Raw genomic sequence first — 232 nt, 5'->3', positions numbered from 1 at the left:
CCCCCTCTCCGGGGCACGCTCGCTCCCTTCCCACGCGCGTGTGCTCCCATCGCGGCCGCCCGTGCTTGCCCTGGGTGCCGCGTCCTGGCGGGAGGGGAAGCGGAGGGCTTGCCTTCCCGCTCCGGAGGACTTTGCTGCTTTGTTCCCGCATCCCGCAGTGCATGCTCCCGCTCCCCGGCCCCGCTGCGCAGGGTGCCGTGGCAGGGTAACCCCCTTTCTCTCTGCCGAGGCC

This window comes from Fulmarus glacialis, unplaced genomic scaffold, assembly GCF_000690835.1.
Source record: "Fulmarus glacialis isolate BGI_N327 unplaced genomic scaffold, ASM69083v1 scaffold21418, whole genome shotgun sequence".
In the NCBI taxonomy this organism is placed as follows: domain Eukaryota; kingdom Metazoa; phylum Chordata; class Aves; order Procellariiformes; family Procellariidae; genus Fulmarus; species Fulmarus glacialis.
This window is presented reverse-complemented; position numbering follows the sequence as displayed.